This window comes from Pelodiscus sinensis, chromosome 5 (assembly GCF_049634645.1).
Source record: "Pelodiscus sinensis isolate JC-2024 chromosome 5, ASM4963464v1, whole genome shotgun sequence".
NCBI classification, from domain to species: domain Eukaryota; kingdom Metazoa; phylum Chordata; order Testudines; family Trionychidae; genus Pelodiscus; species Pelodiscus sinensis.
The window spans coordinates 40,563,675-40,590,357 of NC_134715.1; the positions used below are offsets into that span (position 1 = coordinate 40,563,675).

The 26,683-nt window shown below is 40.0% G+C and overlaps 2 long non-coding RNA genes across 2 annotated transcripts in view; both read right to left on the minus strand.

The window, feature by feature from the left end:
* Positions 1-11,504, minus strand: part of LOC142829578 (uncharacterized) — a 32,868-nt gene extending 21,364 nt beyond the window's left edge. Inside the window, exons 1-2 of the long non-coding RNA XR_012904122.1 lie at positions 11,333-11,504; positions 10,158-10,222 (exon numbers count right to left, since the gene is read on the minus strand). This is a non-coding gene — a long non-coding RNA (uncharacterized LOC142829578). The remainder of the gene's footprint in view (positions 1-10,157; positions 10,223-11,332) is intronic.
* The window catches only part of LOC106732604 (uncharacterized), a 332,750-nt gene that overhangs the window by 286,987 nt on the left and 19,080 nt on the right, over positions 1-26,683 (minus strand). Inside the window, exon 2 of the long non-coding RNA XR_001368840.3 lies at positions 22,238-22,442. This is a non-coding gene — a long non-coding RNA (uncharacterized LOC106732604). The remainder of the gene's footprint in view (positions 1-22,237; positions 22,443-26,683) is intronic.

The following is a 26,683-nucleotide window of genomic DNA, read 5'->3' on the forward strand; positions in this document are numbered from 1 at the left end:
GTTAGTGGGAGCAGTATTGAGGCCCAAGTGAGGCAGAAACTGCAACTCAGGGTCAAATTTTGGTTATTCTTGGTTTTGTACATTCAACTTTAAAATAATGGTTGGACAAAAGTAATTCTTGAAAAGCTTTGATTTTCTTCCCCTTTAACATCAATAGAATTTGAATTTATTCCATCTCAATTTTGAGTATTTCCTATTTTTACTAGCAAAATGTTTTTGTAACATTTTATTAAAAAATTACTATTTTAATTAATGAATTAATTATCATGTTCTGAAAAATCCCTGATGGTTCTCTGAATTCAAACAATACGAAGAGAGGAACAATTTTATCCCATCATGCATTTATTAAGATTTATGGATTTTAGCACAAGCCAATTTCAGTTCTATGTTTTCAACATTGAAATTCTGAATTACTACAATATTAGTTAGAAAGTTATATTGTCAAACAAGTTAAAAAATATTTAGTTAAAACTGAAAACTTTTAAGGGAAAGATATTTCACAGGTTAGCTGCAAAAAGGATCATGTGGAAGAGAGAAGTTATGATACAATGAAAAAGAAGATGTGCTGAATCTGAAATAAATTGGAGTCCAGTGCTTAGACACCTCTGATAGGCACTCTGGAAATATAATAGATTAGATGGAGCGCATATGCTAAGAGAATGGGGTTTTTTATTAACTGAATCTTAATGATGTAACATTTGATCATACTATCCCAAAAGTGACAGTTAATTTAATAAACATTGTAAGTACAAAATAAGATCTAAACAAGAAGGAGAGATAGATTTGAAAAGTCCATAGTTCCTCCTCATATGGGAAATGGATAAAGGTTCCATAAGTAATGTGTACCTATAAAGTTCTATTCTGGAGTATAAAATGTGTTTAAAGGCTAGAGAAATGATAAAATTCTTGGGCTAAATTCTGTTTAAATAGCAAGTAAAAATGTATACACCAAAAAAAACAAAACATTAAATTCTAGTGACATTTCCTACATGTAAAATAGCAGCCATTTACTTGGAGATTCTGTGTTCAGTGCTCTTTATAATGCAGTAACAAAGTTTTAGAAAGAAAGCATGAATAACTACACTTACCCATATTTCATATGTCCAACTACTATCTCAATACTCATAGAGCCCAGGGGAGCAGACTATTGATGTTCCTTCCTGTGGGGAACCAGCTAGAAGATTTACACTTTCTTGGTCACAGAAAATGAATCTTTGGCAGAGGGTGGAGGGTTTTGTGGTTTTAGCAAGTAATGAGATTTATCTATCAGTGCTGAAAAAATGCAGAGGGCTAAAACCACAGCCCAAGCAATTAAGTATAGTTCCATTGATGTTCAACTGATGTCAATGGAGCCTTGCCGATTTATGCCAGCTGAGGATTTAGAAAGTGAGATGGGATTCATAGACAATAGACCAACTAAAATCTGTTCCACAAATGTCTTCACCTGCTTACCTAACTGACCAATTGAAACAATCTGGCATCAAAGATTGTAAGGCCAGGGAGCCTGGGAAAATGCTCTTCTCCCCCACACTGGACCAAACCATTCACCATAATTGCAGTTTTGCTAGGATTTATTCTCAGCCTGCTCCTAGTTAATGCAATTTGGATCTGGGTAATAATGTTCTTCAGGAGTTGAGAGATACAGTTGCATAAAATGAGAAGCCATCGCTTTCCAAAGGCAGCAGATAGCTGCTGAAGAAAATTGGGAGTATTAGGCCCTTGACCTGTTCCTCATGGTCTAGCCAGTGACTAAGAACAGATTCAGTACTCAATTAATTTCTAACGTTTTCTGTGTTGTGATGTTACAAAAATCCCAGTGACTTCCATTTAACAGGGAAGTTTCAAGACAGTTTCAATTCCTGCTGTGCATTGACAAACAGCTGAGCAAATGATGAAACCTGAATCTTTCATAAACATATGCAACCTTCTCTTTACCCTAATAAAAAAAAAACTGAGTGAAGAGCACAGGGCCGTTCCAAAATTTTAGTTTCCAAGGAGGAAATTTTATACCAAAAATATTTACCGTACTTAGCCTCTAGGTTGGAGGACATGGGATACAGAAACTACTGTATTACTCTGGAGTGCAGTGAATGTTTGTTACTGGCTCTGTTGTCACAGTAAGTTTCTATGTATATCCTTATATGCCACATGGCAGGGAGTTTACTCTTCCAGTGATTACCTTTGGACGGGGAAATCTGAACCACTGACTGGAAGTAACCGTAATAGCAATCCTCCTTGGCAGCAAGCCTGAAGCCATATATTGTACATCTACAGGCTCCAGCCCTCCACCAGACATTTCATAGTGGTTTGTCAATACAGAGAGTGAAGGAAGAACAAGGCTATAAAAAGGGAGTATGTCTGAGAAAAGAATGTATACATAAATATAACATTAAATCAGTTGTACATGGGCACAGGCCAGTACGTGGCATCCGGTTGTAAAAGCAAGTGCAGATTTACTTATGCTCCCTGGTTATATTTCCCATGCAGTCATTACTCACACCATCAACAATTTCACTCTATTCTGTAGATCGCTAATTTCCAACTAGTGGAGCCTAAGCATTAATAATATTATGATCAAAAGTCGACAATCACGACTTTGAATCAGATTCTGTGCCCCATCCCACTACACTCAAGTGGTGCAAAGGAAAGAAAACATCTTCAGGTATGCTACTGGGAATTCCTCTTGTGTGTGGAGTGTTCGAGAGACACAAAGTTAGCATAGATGGCTTCTCTTGTCTTCCTCCCCACAGTGACTGGTACAGGAACTGTGCTGAATTGAGAGGGAGATACTGAAAGAGGAGTGGCTGGAGCATGCTACTATCTCTAGCTGTTTGGTCCTTAGATATGCTGAGAACTCAAGAATGGACCAAGCAGAGTACCTCTGAGGTTGATGAAATAGTCTCTGGGTGCTTCAAATCACTATTTCTTCTGGATCATTAGAACTGCTGCTTATTAAGCAGAATATTATTTGGGTTGTGTCTGTAGAGAGGAAGATAACTAGAGCACATGAGAGGTATTGTGAGTGTAAGACAAAGTATTTAAGCAACACTGAAAAGGATAAAAAGGTAGGGACAGCAAGGAATAATAAGAGGAGAACATACAACAAACCAAGCTAAATATAAAATTTCCTCTGTAAAATAAACTAGGGAGAAATATGGCAACAGCATCTCCTTCTGTTATGTATTTCTCTAACTCTTTGCAAAGCCCAGCATGTCTTCATCTCTTGGGTTACTACCTTGCCCTAAGCCAGGGGTGAGGAATCTCAGGCCTTGGGGCCAGATGCAATCCCTGGCTTATTTGGATCCCCCTCACTCCAGCCTCCCTGCTCTATCCACGGGGCTGGAGCACACAAAATCTACTAGCCTAGTTCCCCCCTAGGCGCTGGTGTGTGAAGGGAATGTGAGGAGTGTCTTTTACCTTTTCAGTCAGGGGCTTCTCACATTGCTTCTCACTTGTGTGTGGTCCCTGACTGATTTTTCTGTGGGTTAGTAGCCCCTAACCCAAAAAAGGTTCCCCGCCCCTTCCTGAAGCAGATGAATGAGAAGAGCAGAAGTGTCACTATGGAAGATATTCAGTTGCTAGCGCTGCTAATGCTGCTATTCATCTCAGACATAATGTTGTCTCGTCTCCTATGGATATGTGAGAAACTTGTTTGCTAATGCCTGTTAGAACTAATAAAATAATTCTCTGTTTACACCCATTTTCAATGAAAAAAGGTTCATCTAATTCAATTTCTATTTAGTTGTTTAAATAATCAGTTAAATAAAAAGATGTACCAGTGAGATCACGAAAGTAGAATAGATACTGAGTCCAATATTTGAAGTCATACAATATAAAGTGAGGAGAAAAGGTATTAATCCTCATCTCGTTTATCTAAATAAGCCTAACGGCCCTATTCTGACAGGAGCTAAGCACAAACTGCAAGATGCTTGGCACTTCAGAGGGTCAGTACCTCAAAAATTTGAGCAAAATGTTCAAGCTTCAGTGTGTAAAGCCATGCAACTACATCCATATTAGGGCACATCAAAATTATATGATGTTGAGAGCACTCCACAGCTCCTACTGACTTCAGTGAATGAAATATGATTGACTAGTATGAGACAAAAGCGTGGAAACTCATTCCATTAACCAAGAAAAAAAAACCCAAGAACTTAAACATTTCTTGCGGATTACAGCCAGCTCTTATATTGGAACACAGACTCTTCCATGGACTCCCATATCTTTATGCCACAACTGTTGGCCAAGATAAAGGCACGTCTACGCAGCAGGGCTAAAGCTGAAATAAGCTACGCAATTGACGTAGGTCAAGTTGTGTAACTTAAGTCAAAATAGCTGATTTAGGCTTTTGGTGCTGCCTACACAGCAGGAAGTCCAAGAAAGAGCACTCTTCCTCTGACTTCCCTTACTCCTTGTAAAATGAGGGTTACAGAAGTTGGAGTAAGAAGTTCTTCGGCTTGACATTATTTGACATTGTCAAAATAACTGCTTGTAGTATAGACGCAGACTATGTTATTTTGGAATAACATCAGTGACTGGCCAGAGAAGCAATGAAAGAAGTTCTGAAGGATGGCAATCAAAACTAGGAAGCCAAATAATGACCCAACCTGTAATTTGGAAGCAGCACAACTTAAAATGTCATAGAACCTGGGGAACCTTTGAAATCTTCAGGAAAAAAGCTTCAACTAACTGACATCTGAGTTCCTATACTTCAGAGTAGGATTAATATTAGTAATACCAGTATAATCTGAATTAGTTTAACATCGAATTTCTCATACCAGTAGGATTCCTTAGTAACTCTACTGAAGCCAACAGAATTATTTTTTATTTACACTAGTGGAACTCAAGGCAGAATATGGTCCCTAATTTGTAATATTGGTGCTTCACTCTCTCTCTGCCGTGTGTAAGGGATATTATTGCTCTGAACCAATATCCTATACCATCAAAATTGTGAAATTCCTATTGTCTTTCTTCCCATCCTGCTTTGCTGAAGCAATTCACATAATTGAACATTAGGTAGGAAAATTCAACAGCTTACCTATCTCTCTGTCTTTGTGAAGCAGTTGTTTTCTTTTATTTCTGTTTAGTAGAGACCAACATTTCCTGAGCCATTCCTATATGATTTTGGCCTAAAATCCTAAAAGACTATTAAAGTTCTCAGGAGATTCCTTTCACGTCTGAACTTTTTAACTTTAATTCTTGTTTTGAATCCAGCTCAGAACAAAACAAAACAAATAAAAAATCACAAGAACAATATTTTCTTCTTTAACATGGCTGAGTAGCCTAAGGATGTTGACTGTACATTTGTGCTAAAGTCACCAGAACTCTGGAACTCCCACGGGATCACAGAAGGCACTAATGAGTATGTTGAAATCCTAACTCAGTATCAACAGGAATAAATAGCATGTGCACTCTGGCTCAGCTGGATCCAAACTCCTTTAAGTGTCTGCAACTAAACCTGCTACCAATGAAGAGTGTCCCAGTGCTCTAGAATATATATTTAAAAAAATAGCACACAACTTTCTACCTAGAGATACGGATGTGAATTCCCACTTCCCAACCCAGACACCAACATATAAAGATATTTAGTCCAGCTCAAATTTTAACCCTTTGAAGATTGAGCCAGAATCACTTTGCCTTTACACAATATGGTTCTGCTTCAGCAAAAGTCCAAGTCCAGGCATAGGTGTGGGGATTCTTTGTAAGAGGAGGGAGGTGATTGTACAAATACCATCTACCCTCCTTCAGGGTTCCAGCTTTCATTTCTGTTGGTTGTTCAACCAGGGTTCTGAATGTGGCTGCTTTAGCAGGCTTGAGTTGTACTGACTAAACCAGAATTCTTGTAGGGTTTGGGGAGTGGAGGGGTGGGAACATACATGAGAGTGAAAACACCCCCTTTTTAATCAGGGAGCAGCATGTGCTCCTCATCACACCAATCAAGTTCTGTAGGCCTGTGAAGGAGATGGGACCTACACCCACTCCACAGATTTTGGATAGTATCAGCAGTAAGCATGGCTTCACCAGGTCAGGGACCTAAATGGAGAGAACACAGTTTTCAACCATTTGCCCACTTTTGTGCATCCACTATGGGCTAGCCACAATGCAGCCCTAAATATATAGCTTTATGGATCACTGTATATCTATACTATAAAACACACTGGATTATACTATAAAATACACTGGAGATAGAATGTGGGTGGACTAAGTGGACCAAACTGAAGAAATTTTAGGGAACAAGTCTTGCAGTTTTTTGACACATTGGTTCAAAAACTCACCTGATATACAAAATTTAGGACATCTGCTTAGATACTTAGCCTGGGTGCATATTTTATAAAATGCATATATATAAAAATGCATAATACATGTCTGCCTAGGCATCTAAAGAATGCTGAGAATCTGAGTTAACTTTGATCTTTGATACATTGCCCACTCTGTCACACACAGAAACACCTCCTTAGTGACACTCAGTGTCGAGTTGATTAAATGAATAAAGATAAATAAAACTGCTTTTTCTATCAAGCAATATTTTCAAAATAATCAGGGAATTTTATTTTGTTTTTCTAGCTTTAGCTTGTGACATTGTTGGCACCTCTGATTTTCACCTTTCGCTAAGGGAGGGGGGCAAAAAACCCTAACTTTGGGACAGTCTCTTTCAGTGAATTAAATGAAGACATTGACCAAAAGTTCATGCTGTGCAACAGATGTTCCAGGACTAAAAGCCAAAACCTTGAAACTCTTGTATTTCTAATGAGAGAACTGCTTTTTTTATTGCTATAATTGTGTTGCACAGCTAGATGCAGATAGAAATGATAAATGTGGAGATTTGTGTAGAAGTCAGACACTGCACAGGTGTCCTTTATAAATGTCAGATATGGAAAGACTGCTCCTTAGAGACTGGAGTTTTACAAAGCTGAATGTTCTGCACATTCATCATTGAAACAGGCTGCATGCCATCACTCTAGGCCAAAGCAAAGCCAAGTGTTCTCAGCTAGACTCCACAGCACATCTAGTAATCAGCTATCCTAAAATGGAAAGCAGAACTTTTGTTTTAAAATTATCATGGGAAGCAGAATCACACAAACATCCAACCTCTTTTGCAGCTTTGAGTCAGAATCTCATTCCTCTTCCTCAAGATTTCCATAGAAAAAGGTAATGAAATTATTTCAGGAGGAAAAATGCTGCAATTTTCTCAAAGGACTTTGTTGTCTCCTAGTATGTTTTATTAAAGTCAACAGTGGGTATGGTTTTTTTGTGTTGATGCCATTAAAACTTTTTTTTTTTAATAGAAAAAGAAGGCTACCAACTGAATTTAAAATCAATGCAGACAAACAAAATGCAAACAAGACAAAATCCTAATGATCTTACTCATGAATAGTTCTATGGCCTTCAGTAAGACTATCATATGGGTAAGCATATAGGGTTTGGTAATATTTCTCATACAAATGACTTTATATTTCTTACACAAGCTTGGTTTATAAATAAGACAGTCTAAAATAGTAGCCCCGTTTTTACTGGAACAGGTATTTAAAACGGTCACACCCTGCCATTAGAAGTAGTCCACTCCCTTTTTTGTTTCAGTTCTATGACAACTTACTTCCAAATTCACTGAGCCAATTTTACACTTTATATTAAAGCAGAAAAAAAATCTGATTTGTCTATTTCTTTGCTTTCAATCTGACACCTTTTCTCAGCATTAAACTGGTAGCCAAAGTACCTTTGAAGCTAATGTTTCACCAGATATAAGACATGAACAAAAAGCCTTTTGTCTGGTCTTGGCAAAGAGATGCAATCATTTATTCCCCATGGGGGCAGCTGGGAGGCAAGGCTTGAGGAATGGGTGAGGCCTCAGATCTTCCCTCTAACACACTGGCCAATGCTGCTGAATCCGTGCAAGGGCCAACATAGGTGGTATTAATTTGCAGAAGCTATAGGCCAAACAGATTACTCCTCTTCTGGTGCAAGAGAGGGAATTGTGGCTTCTTCAGCATTGTTGCACAATCACCATCTTCAAGCTGGTTTTATGACACAAACTAGTCCTTAGTATGTCTTGAATTAGCAAGACTTCTACTTTAATACATACATCTGTAACCACTCTTGTAAATATTAGCAATTACACTGCACACATGTTCCAAAGCATGACATCTTCTTGGAGAAGAGAGGCCTCCAAATATAGAAGGCATGTGCCTCATAAATTCTTAATAAGAGGGTCTACATTTACATCCTATTTGTTCTAGGATTAAGTAAACTAATAATCTCCATACAAGTGTTTATCATTGTAAGTATGTAGCACCTAAGCAATGTAACAGATTCTGTATGAACTCCCAACTTCTGTCAAAGCCTGATTAAAAACACAGGTTTGTTGGTGTACATTTCCACAACCACACTATAAGAAAAATCCCATCCTTTACCTGACCACACATGCATCCAGAGTGGCTATTTCAAGACACACAGCAATGTGTATCATGTATCTAACTACAGACCTTGGGCTGTAAGACTGAAATGTTGTCAGTGCTATGGTATGAATTTACCCCTCTCAAAGAACAAAGATTTGTAATGACTTTCCAAGCATTTTATAGGAGTCAGCCCCATGCCAGATCAACTAAGTCAGCAGAAAGCTCAAAGGGATTTTTAAAGTATTTTTCTTCATTTAAGAGGACTGAAACTAGGTCCATACACATTCACAGGAAGAGGAAAGTTCCCAAAGCAATGTTACCCAACTTGTTGGGCTGACTGTCCAGGAAGACACCAGAGTAGCCCCAGGATAGTTGGCCCAAATTGAGCAACAATGGATATACAGAAAGTTACATTACTTAATATCCATCTCACACCCAAGGAAAATGTACAAATGTGGATAAAATGTTCGACAGATCTTTGAAAATCACCCTCCTTCCTTCTCCAGACTTGTGGCTTCTTCTTCTTCAGATGGTAGCAGGGGCAGCTCGTGTGTACAAGGCTGAGGTGCTAAAGAGAGACTTCTAACCCGATCTTATAAATTATTTTCTGTTTATATCACCCCACCACCACATCTGATGGGTGTATACCACCAATAGATGCTCCCTGCCCATACTGAGTTTCTTGCCGCTCTCTCAGAAATGGCAAATAAGAGCCCACAAGTCAAGAGAAAGATATGCAGGAAAGCAAAAGATGAGAAAAAAGAGAAAAGGAAAAAGAACAGGGAAAAAAGCAAAGGACCTGAGAAAGGAAACAAGAACATATGAGAATGTGCTGGTATAGCACAACAATGAAACAAGATGAGGAAGGGACGGCGTGCATACGTCAATTGACTTCAAAGGAGCTCTAATGGAATAGGTTAGAAACCGCTCCCTCAAGGAATTATATACTTCTGCCCTCCTGTTTCTGATAGCCACTTACCTTTATGTTGACTTCAATGAGGTTGTGGGGTTGTAAATAAGGTCAGTATTTGGGCTGACAAATACAGGGTGGCTTTTTTCCAGAAATGTTCAATGTTCTAACTGTTCCACTTGACTTATCTGGTAGAGTGAAACCTATGCAGAGCATGTGTGAAAATCTCATCCATAATGTTCAATTCTGATCCTACACTAGTACAAATAGAGAAAAACTCCACTGATGTCAATTAAGGTACACCATTGTATGTGAGATCAGAACCAAACCCTTGAGCTTTAACCCTAACTCTTGCAAAATACATCAGGTATTCCATTAATTTCCTGAGGCCCTCAGGGGCATAGCAGTTGTATTCAGAAGAACAGAAACAGGTTTCATTCCCAAATAATTAATTTTATATGCAAAAAGCACAGTATGAAGCACTGAGGTAAAACTATGTAAGTAGTGAAAGAAGTTGGCTGTCATCTTTTGGCATGAGGGAATAATCATGTGAACTGCATATCACAATTTTATGGCCCTACTGTATCTACCCTTACATTTCAATAACAAAAGCACTTTTCGAAAAGCACTCATTTTTAGTAAACATGTAGAAGACCTGATATAAAAGCTACTCATTTTAAACCTTCTGGGTTCAATAATACACAATGGCAAACCAAAAGAATCTCACCAGTAAGTTGGTTCATTTCTAGCAATATTACACAGAACATTAAAGAGTGTAATGTGAAATATGAAACCTAGCCACTTCTGTCAAAGACAAAGATTTTTAAATTTTCCTTGTAAGTGAAGTGGACACTTACCAGCCAAGGAAGACAAAATTGAGTCTCAGCAGCAGGTCTCTTCAAATTCTCTCCCTTGGGGCTTGCTTTATTTTCAAAAATACAAATTCCAAATCAGAACAAAGCAGTTCAAACAGAGGCCATTCTAGCTTCATCCAAGTAGGAGTAAAGAACACATGCTCTCTCCCCCTAGCAAAACTTCTTCTATCCACCTTCCTCTTAATTTTTTTACCCAGATCCAGATCAGCCATGTGATCTGCAGGAACAAAGCAGCCTTTTTCCATGCTGGGCATCTTTACATCTTGTCTCGTTTCTAATAAACAATATGACTCAACTTAAAAATAAGCACTTTTAAGGGGGTTGCCAGTAGAACAAACTTGAATCAACTTCAGTTAAATTAAAGAAACAATATTAAGGATTATGATTACAGTATCATTCCCAGCAAGTCCTATAGAAAATTGCTTGCCACATTTGGGAGCAACACAAAAGAACATGGATTAAGGGCCCATTTAAATATACATTTATAATAATAACAATTTGCTGTTTGATTTATCAAAGTACCTGACATTTTATAACACGCTTTTGAATATACTGAAATCATTGTTAAACAGAGTAAATGCCTGTTTCATAACTATTTGTTGGGAATAAGTACTATTTGTAATAACTTGTAATTGTATTATTTGTTCAGAATTTAATGTATTAATAATGCGTATTGTTATAAGATGATATGTAATAAGTTATGAAAGAGCATGGTGCCATCTGGCAATCATTTAATAGATATTAATAGGCCATTTAATAATGGAACTTTAAGTTAAGGTGTTACCCAACTTTGTTCCTTAAATATTTTTCAGTTTATTTAAATAGTGCCAAGGAGACAACTTTACAACATGTATGGGAATTATATAGCTGAAAAGCTTTTGGCTATTGGCACAAAACTTCTCTAAAGCAATCCTTACTGTATTAGGGATTAAGCATTCCAATCATAGTGGGAGGCACGGATTGTAAAACATCATTTCTTCAGCCAGAGAAATCTTGGATCTTAAAGAAGAGCCCAATCCAGCACATCCTTACTTAACTCAATAGGATTACATTGGGGGCCCTTTCACACAAAAAGTAGTCCTTGGAGCAACTGATAGCAATCAGGGTTGCTGCCTCTGCCCTTCCTGGCAAATAAAAGAGAACAGAGCTCACCTGACCTCTATCAATGGAGAATGAAAGTCTGCAGCTCCTGAACCAGACCCCTTGGGTTGTTGCTGCATCCACACTGTTCCCTGACAGCTCTACTACTGACTAGAGGTTTGGAAGACCTAAGGTCTTACATGCTATTAAAGATACCACCCACCACCTGATTGGGCCAGTGCATTATTTAAGCCAGGAGGAGAAATAGGAAGTTGTCTTAAACAAGATGGATCTTGGCTTGCTGCTGCTATGCTAGGGTATGTCTACACTGCCACCCTAGTTTGAACTAGGGTGGCTAATGTAGGCATTTGAACTTGCAAATGAAGCCCGGGATTTAAATATCGGGATTCTTTTAAGTACCTTGTATTGAGCCAGTATGTGTTGATAGCCTCATGACTATATATAAGGGAAGTAAGTGTATCTTTCTATAGCATTTGATACCATCAATCACCAAAGACCTGCCTAAGAAATTGTATGAGTGAAGAAACACATCCTTAAATGGCTCAGGGCCTTCCTCATAGACAACTGTCCCTCTACCTCCACAACCCTCTTATTGTGGAATATCACAAGTCTCTGTCCTCTCCTCTGTATTATTCAATGTAAATATTGCCACTGAAACAACTGTAACAGATGTTGACAATAATTAGGTTCAAATAAAACTAAATGTTAATGGAGCCTTGGGCAGTAAGGTGTAATATGCATTGTTTAGTTTAGACTCTTGCCCAACCTATTCCCTAAAAGTGGCCATTTGAGCCAGCAGAGCATACAGGTGAAGGCAGCTACTTTGTCTTTGCTTCTCTCCCATCCAAATCAGAGTCCCTCCAGCAATTGATATTGATTTCCAAAGAACATCGCTTATTACAAACATGGCTTCATCCATGGAGTTGGTGCCCTAAACCAAAATCTAGGAGCACACAAGAATACAGTGATCCCAAAATGAGTATTCTTCTCAGTTCCATTTACTGCCACTCTGTAGCTCTTAAGTACAGACCCAGCTTAAGACCTGGCACAATGACAAGTAAATGTGTATATGAATAAGGAAATGTAATTCAAGGCCTCCTATCTCTTTCAGAAGCCAAGTAGGATTTCCATGTCTTTCAGAAGCAAGCTCCATTTTATGGGCTGATTTTCAATTATATTGTTGTCCCTGTGCTGAATGGTAACAGAGGTCACAGTCTTGCAGGTTAGTTTCTTCTCCACTAGAAAATCAGTTATGTGAAGGGTATACAACTTATTTATTTTTCTCTGTATGCTCTAGTCCTTAACCACGGGTGATCACAAACAGCACACTGGCAATCCCTTCTTTCAGGGACCTCAGCCCTATTACTAATGTCCTGTTCCTAGGGAAAAACATAGCTTAAAAAATGACACTAGTTAGAGATGCAAAATGCAGGACAATGTAGCACTTTAAAGACTAACAAGATGGTTTATTAGATGATGAGCTTTCGTGGGCCAGACCCACTTCCTCAGATCAAATAGTGGAAGAAAGTAGTCACAACCATATATACCAAAAGATACAATTTAAAAAAATGAACAAATATAAAAAGGACAAATTTGTCCTTTTCATATTTGTTCATCATTTTTTTTCATCATTTTCATTCATTTTTTTTAATTGTATCCTTTGGTATATATGGTTGTGACTACTTTCTTCCACTATTTGATCTGAGGAAGTGGGTCTGGCCCACGAAAGCTCATCATCTAATAAACCATCTTGTTAGTCTTTAAAGTGCTACATTGTCCTGCATTTTGCTTCAACTACCCCAGACTAACACGGCTACATTTCTATCACTAGTTAGAGAGTAAGGCAAACACTAACTCCCTTCCTTCTTGCCAGAGCTCTACCAAAGAAGTGCATAACAAAAATTAATAGCAATAAAAGCATTTATTCAAAGACTCAAGAGAACTCACATGCTAAGGAAAAGAACTTGTGAGTCCTTACATAATAGCACCATCTCTTAACTCCTCTAATAAGAGTATTTATTTTAAGTGATGTAACAAATGTTAATGTTCTCCTGATGCCATATCAAAGACTCACATACTCCCCTTTGTGCCTTGAAAAGGCTAAAAATCTATAGGGTTGAGATCTACCCCCTCACATTTGTACATCAAGCATTTTGCACAGTTCTTGTGCTGTACATCGAAAGATAATAAACTTCCCCTCCTGGAGAGAGGGACAATAATGGAATAAATAGGGCAGGAGGCACTGGTCAACAAAAGTGTAAATGCTGGGATCAGTATAAGAGAAACCAGTAGATGTCTGGCCTTTTAATACCTTGCTACTGAGTTCCAAGTCCCATCGAGGGTTCCTGATATTTCTGTTTGATATACCTGCCTCCATCTCCTTTTCCCAATGCATATGCCACATCTATAGTATCGAAAAGTCAAAGCAGGGAGTGGAATTCCTACTACTAACTGTACTTTAAACAGTCTGTTAACTGATGGGCTGTGGGAAGTTAAATTTGCTGTGCCCACCTTCTTATGGCCAGGGATTGTGGCAACTGTGGGAAAAGAGCTATTTGGTAAAGAAACATATTTAGCTGCCTTTCAAATACTCTGTTGAAAAAAAGGAGTCTGGAAGGTGATGTGGAATCTGTACTGTTCTCTTCTGTGATGCATGGATAGGGAAGCATGTGATCCTAAATAACAGCTACCTAAAATTGTCCTGTTGTTGCCTTGTCCACCTCTTTGGATTTTATATTTTAAATATAACAATTTGAATTATGTTGTCCTAAAAACCTTTCCTAGATAAACTTCCATCTGGTGTCCTTTCAAAATCTTTGTTTGGATATTAAAGCACTGTAGCTGAAATCATATCCAGGGTGCTCAGGTGCACAGAAGACCAAGAAAGAAACCTATGAATAGCATGGCAGTGAAAGGCCCAGTGAATTCTGGCAAGATTCCTAATGAACCCAGGAAGGTGAGTAACACATAGCACCTCCTCAACAACTCTGGACCTGCATGATGCATATCAAAACCTCAGGTTCTTCTCCTAGAAGAGAAGGAAAAAATGTTTTTCCCACAGAATGGCTAGGGTAGAGAGGGGCATTCCCACTGGCCCCGGGCTCCTCCAGCTGAGGGAAGGGAATTAGAGCTACTCCAGGCAGAAGGAGGGGGCCCCTGGCTCTAGCCATGAAGGCAGACCCATAAACAGAAGGAGTGGAGCTGGGAGCTAGCTTCCCAGAACTGAAGCTCTACCCATCACCCATGATAATTGTATAAAGTCCTGAGTCTCCAAATGCAGAATCAAATAGCAGGAAATAACTTGTTTTGCTCCCTGCACCAAGAGCACTATTTTAGCCTGCACCCTGATCCAAAAATGGTTTCTCATAGGTTCAACCCGCTGCTTTAAGCTGATCCATCAAACTGCCTTCTTCATTCTATCTGCTCTTGCATGACCTCAGTTTCTGCAAGATCTCTCTCTCTCTCTCTCTCTCTCTCTCTCTCTATCTATCTATCTATCTATCTATCTATCTATCTATCTCTGACACACACACAAACATACAAAAAGTAATATTCAGCCAAAAGCTCTTGGCAGATTCATGTACATCTTTTGTTTTTGTTGAGCAGGGAGGGTCTTAAGCTTCAGTAATATAAATTGAAGGGTAAATTCACACCTATCTATCTCAATAGGTTTTAATTTAACCCATAACACCCAATTCATAACATTATTATGTTGTTAGAACAAGGGCAAGTTAGAATTAATCTGAAACTCTTCACTCTTAAAAAGACTCTTACTCAAAACATCTACTTTTTCTTAATTAACCTGTATCATCAAGGCCCAGACTCTCTGTTTCTAACTGTATGTAAGGAAGTTGCTTAAATTATCTCTTGGCTCTGTCTTCTCCCCACTTGAATAAGTTTGATTCTTCATTGTTGTGGAGACTCTATGTTTGAGGGGGAGGGGCAGAGGGAAGGTTTGAAGAAGGAGTGCTGGCTGTGGTGAATTCTCTATGGTGACTGATCTAGCAGCAAAATTAATTTGTGAGTGCTTGGATGTAAGAGCATATTGGGTACGTCTAGACTACAGGCTTTTGTTGACAGAGGCTTTGTCGAGAGATACTGTCGACAAAGCCGCTGTCGAAAAAGAGCATCTAAACTACAGCCAGTTCTGTTGACAAAGCAAACCGCTGTATCGGCAGAAAGTCTAGATTTTCTCTTTTGAAAAAGCACAGTGTGTATGCAATATCACCTTTTTTCAGCATAACTCTGTTGAAAAAAGGCGTTATTCCTCATAGAAGGAGGTTTACCACCGTCGACAAAACTGCCGCATTCTGTCGACTTACTGGACACAATACTCCAGCTGTGGCCTCACCAGAGTCAAATAAAGGGGAATAATCACTTCTCTGGATCTGCTGGCAATGCCACTCCGATGCACCCTAATATGCCATTAGACTTCTTAGCTACAAGGGCACACTGTTGACTCATATCCAGCTTCTCATCCACTGTAATCCCCAGGTCCTTTTCTGCAGAACTGCTACTTAGCTATTTAGTCCCCAGCCTGTAACAATGCTTGGGATTCTTCCATCACAAGTGCAGGACTCTACACTTGTCCTTGTTGAACCTCATCAGATTTCTTTTGGCCCAATCCTCTAATCTATCCAGGTCATTCTGGACTCTGTCCCTGCCCTCCAGCATATCTACCTCTCCCCCTAGCTTAGTGTCATCTGCAAACTTGCTGAGGGTGCAATCCATCCCCTCATCCAGGTCATTAATAAAGACGTTGAACAAAACTGGTCCAAGAACTGCTCTTTGGGGCACTAGACTAGAAACCGACCTCCAGCCTGACATTGAGACCTTGATCACTACCCACTGGGCCCAACAGTCTAGCCAGCTTTCTATCCATCTTACAGTCCATTTATCCAATCCATACTCCCTTAACTTTCTGGCAAGAATATTGAGTGAGATTGTGACAGGCGTGTCTAGCCCCGCCCAGTTCAACCAACGGGTCAAGTCCTTCAAAAGCAGGCCCCGAGGCCTAGTCTCTCATACACAGGCCCGGAGGCCTAGTTCTTTGTAAACAGGCCCAGAGGCCTAGTCTTTCACCGGACCTGCTCCTAGTCCGAGATCTGGGAATAAGGGGTAGGGGGGCCCGGGCCCACTCTCTCCACCGGGCCCCAAACCAGGGCCCTATCAGTGGTGGGTGGTTCCCACGACTGGCTCAGCGGGGAGTTCTCCCCAAAACACGCCGAGCACTTCAGGGCTTTTCCTGCTCCCTCCCCTGGGTTGTTTCCTACCCCAGCCCCCGGACCGCTGGCAGTCCCACCTGTAGATGTGGGTTTGGTGGCAGTAGCGGTGTTAGCAGGTCCGGCATTGGGTGCAGCAGCAGCTGGTGCGGCGACAGCATCTGGGGGGCTGTATGGCGCAGCCGGCGTTGCAGTCAAGCTTGGCCCGGGGATGGTAGCAGCGTGGTCCACTGGTCCGGTGTCTCTCGCTCCAGTTGCAGCAGCTGTGGCTCGGGTGGTTGGGCAGTAGCTCCTTCTCCTCCGGAGGTCAGCCCCAACTGAGCTGCTCTGCAGGCTTTTATACCTGGGCTGCACTGGGAGCATGCCCAGCAGGGCTGCTGGGGAGAGGCATATTCCACCCACTAGGTGTGCTCTGCTCCCCTTTTTCAGTGTGGGGTTGGCATGCCCCATCACAGAGACCGTATCAAAAGCTTTGCTAAAGTCAAGGAATTTCACATCCACTGACTTTCCCATATCCACAGAACCAATTACCTCATCGTAGAAGCTAATCGAATTGGTCAGGCACGACTTGCCCTTCGTGAATCCATGTTGACTATTCCTGATCACTTTCCCCTCTTCCAAGTGCTTCAAAATGGATTCCTTGAGGATCCCCTCCATGAATTTTCCAGGGACTGAGGTAAGGCTGACCAGTCTAGTTCCCTGGATTGTACTTCCCTTTTTTAAATATGGGCACTACACTTGCCTTTTTCCAATCATCCAGGATCTCTCCCGATCTCCACGACTTTTCAAGGATAATGGCCAAAGGCTCCACAAGGACATTTGCCAGCTCCCTCAGTACCTTTGGATGCATTAAATCCAGGCCCGTGGATTTTTGTACATTTAGCTTTTCTAAATAGTTCCTAACTTGTTCTTTCCCCACCAAGGGCTGTCCACCTCCTTCCCATACTGCGTTGCCTAGTGCATTTATCTGGGAGCTGACCTTGTCTGTGAAGATAGAGGCAAAGAAAGCATTGAGTACTTCAGCTTTTCCCACATCATCTGTCACTAGGTTACCTCCCTCATCCAGTAAGGGCCCCACACCCTCTCTGATCATGCTCTGATTGCTAACATGACCGTAGAAACCTTTCTTGTTACCCTTCACATGCCTTGACAGCTGCAATTCCAATTGCACTTTCGGCTTCCTGATAACTCCCCTGCATTCTCGAGCAATACATTTATACTCCTCCCTAGTCATCAGTCCAACTTTACACTTCTGGTAAGCTTCCTTTTTGTGTTTAAGCTCACCATGGATGTCCCCAGTAAGCCAATCTGGTCACCTACTATATTTGCTTTTCTTGCTACGCATCAGGATGGTTTCTTCCTATGCCTTTAATAATACTGCCAGCTCTCCTGGACTCCTTTCCCCTTCATGTAAGCATCCCAGGGGATTCTGTCCATCAGTTCTCTGAGGGAGTCAAAGGCTGCTCTTCTGAAGTCCAGGGTGTGTATTTTGCTACTCTCCTTTCTTCCTTTGGTCAGGATCCTGAAATCTACCATCTCATGATCACTGCTTCCCAGGTTGTCACCCACCTCTACTTACCCTACTGATTCCTCCCTGTTTGTAAGCAGCAGGTCAATCTGCGCGTGGCGCCTGGTTGGTTCCTTCAGCACTTGTACCAAGAAGTTATCCCCAGCATTCTCCAAAAACTTCCTGGATTGTCTGTGTACTGCTGTATTGGTCTTCCAATAGTTGTCAGGGTGATTAAAGCTGCCCATGAGAACCAGGGCCTGCAATCTGGAAGCTTCTCTCAGTTGTTCGTCTACCTCATCCACTTGATCCGGTGGTCTATAGCAGACACCAACCACAACATTACCCCTGTTGTTTCCATCTCAAATTTAACCCATATACTCTCAACAGTCTTTTCTCCCTCTAAGTACTGGAGCTCCGAGCAATCATACTGCTCTCTTACATACAATGTAACTCCTCCTCCTTTTCTCCCCCGTCTGTTCTTCCTGAATAGTTTAAACCCTTCCATGACAGTGCTCCAGTCATCCCAGTCACCCCACCAAGTCTCCGTTATTCCAATCAAATCATAGTTCTTTAACTGGGCCAAGGCTTCTAATTCTTCCTGTTTGTTTCCCAGGCTTCTTGCATTGGTGTACAAACACCTTAGATAACCAGCTGATTGCCCTGCCTTCTCCATCTGAATCAGGGGTCCTCCTTTGTTGCTCGTGCCTCCTTGTGATTCTTCCTGGTATCCGACTTCCTCACTTACCTCAGGGCTTTGGTCACCATCCCCCAATGAACCTAGTTTAAAGTCCTCCTCACTTGGTTTGCAAGCCTGCCTGCGAAGATGCTCTTTCCTCTCTTGGTTAGGTGGATCCCATCTCTTCCTAACAATTCTTCTGCCTGAAACAGAGTCCCATGATCAAAGAAACCAAAGCTCTCTCACAAACACCACCTGCGCAATCACACACTTACTTCCTCAATTTGACAATCCCTACCCAGACCTTTTCCTTCAACTGGAATCATGGACGAGAACACCACTTGTGCTTCAAATTCCTTCATTCTTCTTCCCAGCACTACATAATCTGCTGTGACCCACTCTGGTTACTGTAACTCCTTGTTCTTTTACCATGGTGGTTTTGGGAAAGGTATGTTACAAACAACTTTTAAGTTATTTTAAAAAATAACTAGCAGAAATATTAAAAGCTCCAGGGTTTTTATAACATTTTTTAAAATGAATACACTATTTTGGTTGAGTCTCATGAGTATTTTATGCAAAATCTAAAGAAGCAACTATACCCAGTCACAGAGAGATAAACAGATGTTTCTATCTCCGCAACTCTCTTTAAAGTTATCAATAACTGTCACTAAACAGTTAATTATGCAGCTTACTATGTTGTTCTTTACAAATATATATACCAAAATCTAGGCAAGACACCCACTGAATTCAATGGAGTTTGGATTTCATCACAAATTTGTGACATGCTGAATATATTTCAGCAGAAATTTTCAGACAAGTATAATTTCACCCAGCGCTATCTTGAATGTGTAATAGTCAATGTGAAAGAGAGAGCCCACAACAGCATGAGATTATCATTACCAGGCAATATAATATCTTTGTGCAAATCCTCTTTCGAACCTCCAAAATTTACTGAAATACAACCAGACCACAGATGATGAAGGAACTTGTGTTTTTGGAGCACCTTTATAAGAAAAAGCACTCACTTTGGAGCACTCCCCTAAGAGGGTCCATCACACTGATCAAATATTGTACAGACAGTAAAGCATCTGATGAGTCAAACAGAACCAAAATTTAAACCCATTCCCTGGGAAGCAATAAGTGGAAACATTGCCATTCTGGTTTTGTTTGCTAAAGGCAGAGACTTTCTTGCATGAGGGAAACAGAAAGAACATACCCCTCTGATTTCAAGTTCTCAAAAAAAACACAGCCCTTTGCTTTTGCACAGCTGTTAAAGAAACAAGCTCAAAGGCTTGTGATTGAAGGAGATAAGGAGCATTCCAAAGAAGTACAATTTTTAAACAGATTTCAAATAAGATTGCAAAAAAAGCCTGTTTTTCAATTGGTTAGAAAATTGCTACAGCAGCTCATGGCCAATTCAAGACTGCATTTGCAGGAGGAGTTTTGACTTAGAGTTGGCAAGCATTTTTGACATATATGATTCAATGTTAAATCTAACATAACCATAATGGGGCCATTTTAAATGATATTCCAGGGATATGGAATAATTTGAATTTTCCGCACACTTGTACTGGGTAAATAATTTGTGTATTGCACCAGCCATCTGAGGTATATTACTGTGGCCTTAACCTATAAACTATGCAGTCTAGCATAGGGAGTAATTATTATATCTTATATTGCATCCCCAAAATACACATCAACAAACATACATTTTTTCACCTTGACTCCCAGCTAGGAAGGTTTTTTATTATCTCCTTTCTCTGATGTATCAAAGATGGCCAAGGCTGGAGATGAGATAGAGCTCTGAGGTGTTACTGAGCATTCTCTCTTTCAGGGTCTTGGCTGGCCCCAGTTCTTAGATGGTCATATGTGAAGTCAGGAAGGAATTTTCCACTACATCAGACTGGCAGTGTCTCTGGAGGTTTTCCACTTTCCTCTGTAGCATGTGAGGTACAGGTGTTTTGTCAGCATTATCCTAATATATCTCAATCATTTTCCAGCCATTGAAGGGACCACAAGCACAATTATCATTTCCATTTTCCATAGCATATAATAGTCCATCTCTTGTAAGTCGCAATATTTTGGTCGCATTTTGGTTTTTCAGTTTAATGTGCACATGCTGGATTGGTTGGTGATATGCAGGAGGTCAAACTAGATGATCAAGTGGTTCTTTCTGGTTTTAAATTCTATGACCATGACTATTACCACATAAGAACATATATTCAGTATGAAAAGTACTTAGTTTCAAACAAAAAATGAAAACTTTTCCACTCTCACTCCCCAAATCACCATACATTAAAAACACATACTTGTCAGGATAAAATAACTCAAAGGACAGATTTTTTCCATCTCATGATAAAATATTAAGATTAACCAAAAAAAATATTACCCCAAGTTGGGACAAAAAGCCAAAACTGAAGTTTTTTATGAAAATAAATTTTAAAAAATAAAATAATTTCAAGTCTTTCATACATTTCAGAATACCTTACTACTTTTTCCATTTTTTTCCTAAGCAAAATATAGTCTACCTGATTAAATTCACACACACAAAAGTTTATTTCACCAAATTGGCATTGTCCAACAAAAACCTGTCTGATTTTTTTTAAACATCTGTAATCAGCATAAAAACTTAGAAAAAAATGTGACTATGCTACATTGAGGATGTGTTTGCACAGCACCCTAAACTCGAAATAAGATATGCAATTTGTGCTACGCAAATTGCATATATTATTTTGAAACTATTTTGAAATGCCTTATTTTGAAACTTGGTGTGTCTACATAGTGCCAAATTTCAAAATAGCGAGCTATTTCAAGCCATCCCTTATCCTTCATGCAATGAGGTTTACTGGGATGGCGAAATAGCGTGCCCGTTATTTCAAAAAATATTTTGAAATAACAGGTGACTTGTGTAGATGTGGAGTAGCCATTTCGGGATACTTCCAGTATTCTGAAATAGCCAGGCAGTGTAGACATACCGTAAGTGGAAATAACCATGCCAATATATTTACACTGAAAAGGCAATATATTGTCCTTTTCTTACAGGATGAACTAAGATAACTATCCAGTAGAAAGGTGGAGTTTGCTTTGTGTCAACCAGCATCCCCGCCTGCTTCAACATCACAGGGGTTGTCAGCGATACCACAGGCCTTTGTTTCAGCAAAAAGACATTAATATTTTAAATCAGGGACCTTAAAAGGACGTACAGACCTAAAATTATTTTAAAATATTAAAGTAGTTAATAAAATAATAATTTAGTATAACTAATGAATATTACAGGGTGATTGACCAAAATATGTTCAGGTCACTTACTACTGTCTAATTACCATAATATTCCTAACTAAGCCTTGGAAAGACTGAAGACTATAACTGCCCCTTGTTGGTTTTATATAGATTCAGAGCATTTGAGACAGGACTTTTGGAAATCATTAGTTACACTATATGTAAACATGTAATCTGATTATGTGTAATTATCAAAGCTGCTGGGTTTTTTAAAATTTTAATACTAAGCTTTAGCATGTTAATACAAGGCTTTCAGAAATCTTACACAAGTTACCTTTTCTTTTAACTTCCTTTTGACCTTTCCTCTGGCATACTCCCTTGCTTTATCCTCTTCTCCAAATAATCTCAACTTTTTCTTGATACACATCCAACATATTCTTTTCTGATCTTCCTCGACAACAAACACTCCTCTGCACAAATTTGTGTTATCTACTCCATTTTTCTTGTTTTCCTTGACTTTCAGTAATCAGAAGGCTGGCCTGTGATCAAATAACAGAGTTAGGCTATAATACCCCAAAACACATGGAGTTCTTGCTGACATCAAGGAGTCAGCTCCAGCATGGACTTTCCTGAAGTGTGGGGTACACTTGAGTCTAAACAGATTATTTATCGCTGCTGTTCTGACGAGCTGTCAACACTTTCTACCAGGAAATTCTCATATACCCTAGAAAAATTCCCAGACTGAAATTGATGAAGGGAAGAAAGAGACACAATAATGCTAAAGGAAGAAGCTGAATTTCTGAAAATTAATTCAGTATGACTACTAGTGAGCCAACTTATGACTGATCTTTACGAAAATGCACAGCATGAAGCCTTGACCCCACACCCCTCAACATCAGCCAACACCTCTTACTTTTGGTAGCTTGAGAATTGAAACATATAACTCTAGAATTCATTTGTTTAAAGAAAAATTAGGTCTCCTTTTAAGATCATATTCATAATCCTATTCTAACTTAAAGAGATATAGTCATTCTATTTAGGATCAACTTGTATATTGAAGTGATTTAAAGGCTTATTAGTCATAAGTCTTTATTACTCCATATATTCAAAAAATAGCTCTTGTAGGTCCAGTTAAGAAAGTTGTCCAACCAAATAGATTGAGAGCCTTAAGTTTTATAATATGGCGGGGGGGGGGATTCTTCCATTTTGCCAGAAAATGAATTGTATTTAGTATAGCTTAAATGTAGAGATGATTAACCCTTTTATCTGCACAAAGAGTTAAGATATTGTGATCAAGGTATTGTGATTGTGATCCAGAGAAGGCTGTTACTCCAAGAAAATTGGTCATGTAAAGTAAAAGAGAATACTTCTTTTGAGGAAACAGACATAGCTACTAGAGTTAGCTTACAACACAGTTATATGATGTCTGTGTCATAACCATAAAATAAACTACATACTAATACCAATGCCCACTGCTCTCTCTTCATCTGAACATTGTGGTATAAGTAGCTTGACAAAATGAGAATTGGGAACATTATAATACAAAGAAACATCATTGGAAAAGAGCAAAAGGAAAGACTGAAAAAACATTTTATAAATATAGTATTGCCAGATGACATCTATGAAAGAAGGAAGAGATATAATCAATGCATGCATATCTGTCAGTCAGCTATAAGCCTCAAGGAGAAGTATGAAGTATTCAGGATGTTGTTATAACTAGGAGTAATGAGATTATTAGCAATTGTATTTACATTGCAACAGCACCCAACAGACTCAGACAGAATAGGTACGTCTAGACTACATGCCTCTGGTGACAGAGGCATGTAGATTAGACTACCCGGCATAGGAAAATGAAGCGGCGATTTAAATAATCGCCACTTCATTTAAATTTAAATGGCTGCCGCGCTGAGCTGATGCCTGGGATGAGGCATACCTGGGAGGTCGACAAATGCCTTTGATGTCGACCATGGAGAGTCCAGACTACCACGCTGAGCCGACAAACAGCTGATCGGCTCAGCGCGGCAGCCATTTAAATTTAAATTAAGCGGCGATTATTTAAATGGCCGCTTCATTTTCCTATGCTGGGTAGTCTAATATACATGCCTCTGTCGCCAGAGGCATGTAGTCTAGACGTACCTTATCAGAGCCCCACTGTGTTAGGTGCTATATACATGTATGTTGTTGGTCTTGTTACAAAAATACACAAGTGAGCATAATGTACAATGGAAGGAAATGGGAAGGCAGAGGAAAGATGAGGGTAACCGTACTAAAATCATGTACTTGCACAGAGTTAGCTAGAAGCACATCTTAATGGTATATGGGGGTGAAAACCTGGGATTTGTTTTTTTACTTCAAAAAAACCCAAATATTTTACCATATATTATTGTACGTATCAGCAATTCTCTCTGGCCTATTATCTTTGAAATTCAACAAAAGAAAGAGAAGTCAAACCAAGGAATTATTTCCTAAAAATAAAATCTAATAGATGAGAGAACACCTAATGGAAGCTCCATTGTTTTGATCATTTAAAACAGAATGAAACTAGCAAACGTGGCAGGAAACAATTTTGTACCGGGGCATAGCTATGGGTGGGCCTGAGCGGGCCACTACTCACCTACTTAGCATCCAGGGTCACCAAAATAAGGTCCAGAGTCCCCTAAATCCACAGGCTGGTGGAATTCCTGACCTCAGCTAGGCATCCATCAGCCTGGCCTTGTTCCTCTCCTGCTTGTGCTATGCACTGGTGCCCCAGTTTCTGGCTGCAGTGCTAGCTCTGCAGGGGATGTGCCTCAGGGGGAAGGTCTTGGTGGGGCTAGGTCTGGGGCCAGAAACTGGGGCAGCAGCATGTGGTATACTGCCAGCCTGGGCACATCTCTCTCCTGCTAGATACCAAGCTGGGGTTGGGAGGGTGACTGAAGTTCAAGTTCTGGCAGGGTCCTCTTCTACTCTCTGGGTGTATCCTGTAGTCTGTATGCTCTATGTGCCTGCTGAGCAGGAAGTGGGGGAGTGAGGCAGGACCCCCATTCCCCCTGCCCCCTTCTTGCCAGAGTCCAGATCCCTGCTGTGTCCCCTCCCCTTTACATCCCACTCCCCAGGGTACTGGATCCCTCATGGACACCTGATCCTTCCTTCCCCGCTCAGGGCCTGACATCCCTGCCCCCTCACCCTTCAGCATTGCACCACATCCCCCCCACCCCCACCACCACCACCTGAAAGCTGGGCCCACATGCTTTTCCTGTCCTAGCTATGCCACTGTCTTGCACTGGAAAAGGAAAACACAAAATGATCTAAAAATGACTTTTTCTGATTACAAATCTGATTATGATTAAAATATGGATTTTGGACAATCTATCTGAGCCTTCTTGGTGATGGGATCCCAAACTTGAATCACTCTCAAAACATAGTCAAGACATTACCAAGTCATTTTAGTTACACAAGTCTCTAGCATAGCATATTAGTAGCCAAATTAGCTGATGTAGTAATAAAACACCTACAAGAGCTCACACTGGAGCAGCAACTTAGCAAAACGGTGTAGCATGTAATACTCCATACCAGCTTCCGTACACAGTAGAAAGGTATAGAAGAGAACTGGTGTAGAAGGGGACTGACTGCTTTACCCTGGGCATCTACATTCCCTTTAGCTGACTGGCATTACTTATACACAAGATCTCTGAAGTCCTTGTTCTAAGGCAGTGGTGGGGAACCTAAGGCCTGGGAGCTGAATGCAGCCTTTGGCTTGCCTGGTTCTGGCCTCTGAGGTTTGGGGGTCCCCCCAGCAATGGGGAGCCCATGCTGGTGAGGGGTGGGTGGTTTTTTTGTTTGTTTCTCACTTGTGAGAAGGCCTCTGATTTTTTTGTGAGTCAGTGGCCACCACCCAAAAAAGGTTCGCCATCCCTGTTCTAAGGGAATAAAAGGATGGGGATTTTTTTTATTTAATAATAAATGGCAGTGCTTTTAATAAGATCCTTTTAAATTTAAGAGCAGCAGCTGCAAATTAAAAGATTCAGCCTATCAAAGTCACAGTAGCAGAAAGCAAGAGCCACAGTAACAGTGAAGCTAACTGGAGCAGGAAAAGGAGCTTTTATGATTAAAGACAAAGATGAGTGAACAGGCAGTGCAAATAAGAGCTAGAGCAAAAAATGGAAAGTAGGTGAGGGGCCAGGAGGGGAAGACAGGAAGAGGAGACTATGTAAAAGAGGGTAAGAAGAGGAAGAGAACTGTGGCAAGGGAAGAAGTGGAAGTAGTAGAAAAGATGGAAAAATAATCGGAGAAACACAGAGTAAATATGGGAATTAGTGTATTACTGGGGGGGGGGGGAGTTCAATGTCGGAGAAGTAGTCTAAGAAGTATAAAATCATATATTATGGCCTGCAACTTTGTCTCCGGTGTTCGGTGACTTAAACGTCACTCTTAAAATTATTAATTTACTAAACCCCCCATTTTCTTGATAGAATTGTAGTCTGGTGATTCATATTGCACTGTTTAGTCTATATTTGATACACACCTGAGGCACTGCATGAGGCTGGAGGATTCTTAAAAGAGCATACAATTTTTTTATTGTAGAATCAATGAAATGTGTCATGTTGTATAGAATTCCCATGATTTTTTCAATCTTCGATTTTCTTAATTCTTTTAAAATATATGCATTTAGGAAAAACTTTTTCAGCCAGTGGCAGTGGAAAATGTCACTGGCTATTACTTTATATATGCCAGCTTCTCTTTTAAACAGACATGTCAGAAATTTTAAAGAATTGAGAAACTTGACTGGCTGAACAATTTA